This window comes from Actinia tenebrosa, unplaced genomic scaffold (assembly GCF_029948245.1).
Source record: "Actinia tenebrosa isolate PJP-AT-01 unplaced genomic scaffold, QUT_ActTen_1.0 PGA_scaffold2__45_contigs__length_23673736, whole genome shotgun sequence".
Lineage (NCBI taxonomy): Eukaryota > Metazoa > Cnidaria > Anthozoa > Actiniaria > Actiniidae > Actinia > Actinia tenebrosa.
In genome coordinates, this window is record NW_028292579.1 from 13,197,954 (window position 1) to 13,200,954 (window position 3,001).

Below are 3,001 nucleotides of genomic sequence, written 5' to 3' on the forward strand. Positions count from 1 at the left end.
AATAATTAATGTCCCCGTCCTTCCCCGTCCCCTTCCCCGTCCAAAAAAGGGGTCGTGCCATCCCTACACTACTACTTTTATTGTATCTTGTTTTTCATATTTTTTCTTAAAATTTTTGTTATCATTATTATTTATCAATTACAGTATTTATATTTTTCCTTATATATCATGATTTGTAAGCATATATCGACCCTACTACTACTACTACTACTACTACTACTACTACTACTACTACTACTACTACTACTACTACTACTACTACTACTACTACTACTACTACTACTACTACTACTACTACTACTACTACTACTACTACTACTATTATTATTATTATTATGGCAAGTTTTATTTGTCTGTATATATCATGTTTACAATGACCAGCGGACTAAGTCTAGGCTGGTTAAGTCCATCATTTTTTTTCAATCCTTTCTTCAGCTTATGCATATTCATAGAACTTCTTGACTATATTAACGTTCTGGCTTAAAATCCATTTCTGACATCGTTCTATAAGAAAGTTCACTTCCCTGTCTGTATTTGTAATTGTTCTTAGGTCTTTTCTTAGCTGTTCGTGATGTCCTGCGAGAAAGTCAAACACTATGTTAATTATTATTATTATTATTATTATTATTATTATTATTATTATTATTATTATACAACTTCTCATTAATCCCATATAGGTAACTGTCCAATTATTTTCTTAATTTGACAGGTCTTGTTTATATGGGATTAATTGGGCCGCTATATAATTAAAAGGTAATGGGATTTCATGCTACCCAATCAAGAAATAATTAGACTCGAAAAATTCCTCTGACTCCCAAATTGATCTCGGCCTACGGCCTCATCCAATTTTGTCAGTCCTCGAAATTTTTCTTGTCCAATTATTTCTTAATTGGACAGCATGGAGTCTAACTCGATTAGCGTCTGCTATATATTTTTAGATGACATGTACAAATAGGTTTTTTAATTATAATTTTGTTCTATATATGCTATCACTGCTCTTGTTAATGTAATTGTACAAATAAAGATGTTGATGTTGTTGCATGTTGTATTAATTCAAGTTTATGTTTTACTATAGGTTCTATTACCTATTTAAGAAATTTTACATTTGGTTTGAGCTTAATTAACTCAGCACATTGTTAATTTGTCATTTACTATAATTTCTATTTTAATAATTATTTTTTTCATTTGCTATAGATTTCACTTTAACTTTTAATGACAATTTCATATTTTATATTGTAAAAAGCATTCAGACCTAGTAATCATGCGTTTTTGAGACTTAAATTATTATTATTATAGCATTCATTGTAATAAGAAATCGCAAAAATCGGCGAAAATGTTTGATTCGTAAGTCACGTGATATGTGACGTCATGTCATATCACGTGATCAGATGACAGATAACACAAGTCCCACCCATCGTACCAAGTTTCGTTACCGTAGCATTCATTGTAATGAGTATTCGCAAATATGTTTGGTTCGTAAGTCACGTGATATGTGACGTCACGTCATATCACGTGATCAGATGACAGATAACACAAGTCCCACCCATCGTACCAAGTTTCGTTACCGTAGCATTCATTGTAATGAGTATTCGCAAATATGTTTGGTTCGTAAGTCACGTGATATGTGACTTTACGCCATGTCACGTGGTCAGATGATTGACAACACAAGTCTCACCAATACTACCAAGTTTCGTTATCATAGCTTGCTTCGTTCCCGAGTTATGGTCAAGGGGCCACTAGATGCGTGTGGGGCCAGGAGATGCGGGTCACCAGGTGTAGGTGGCACGTGCTAACCTTACTTGAAATGCATTTGCAAGGTCAGCTGACTCGTCCCAATTTTACAGCACGCGCAGATAAAAACAAATTTCTAAAAATCGTGGAAAGAAGCCATAGTAATTTCTTTTCTTTTTAGTATGCAATTCAATATTAATGGAAATATAAAAGGTTCTGTGATATCATAAAAAACCCGCTTGAACTTCTAATGAATATATGAGCCTTGTCAAAGGACATAAGCCAACTGGTTCCGGTCGTACGAAGGGTGGATTGCGTTATCCAACCGATATATATGTTATATACCGGCCAGGAGGTCCGGATAGGAAAAAAATTGTGACCGAGGTCTTGAATATACGGATCGAGGCCGGTAGGCCAAGGTCCGTTTTCAAGACCGAGGGCACAGTTTTTCCCTATCCGGACCGACTATAGGACGGTAAATAACTTATTAATTTTTTCCCGTATTCTTTTTACTTGTTTTTGTAGTCGTCTTGTTTTGTTGTTTATTAGCGGCAAAGGATACCGGACCGCGAGCGCGGGAAGATACCAGGCAGATTAAGATTCCCGTTTTTCCTTCCCGCAAACGGCAAACGTGACCACGTTTTCATCGTTTCCCTACACCTTTTGCAAACTTTCTCGACAAAGACAAGTGTTCTTTTGTTTATCTGCTACTTGGAGATTTTTCCGATTCCTTTTCACTAATTTTAAAGAATTTTTTGATGGTCAACTGACGTTTCACGTTTGCCGTAAAATACCCCCTCCCTCAAACAGCCAACCAAAACGCACGATTTTTTATATACCGGAACGGATAAAAAAAAATCCTTATAATTATTCAGTTAATGCTGTTGTTATCCATGCAATAAATTTATCCACCGGATAAGATTTATCCGTTGGATAACGCTATCCAGCTTTCGTACAAACCGGGCCCTGAACAGCTTACTTAAGGTAGACTGGAAGTAAGAGGGAAGGAAAATACTTTTAAAAAAGTGTCCCTAACATTACTGAAGACTAATATCAAAACTAGAGGTTTGTAGATTTGTGAATGGGGAAAAAGGAAAAACCTATATGTTTAACATGACCTTTCCATTGAAGTGGAGCTAGACGAAGACCTCATTTGACAATACAAAAAAAAAAAAAAAGTTACATTAATTTGTGGGTCTATACTTAGAATACCTCGGCGAAAAGAACTCTCTATTAGAATGAGTCGAATGTGACCGCAGGATCCAGAAGG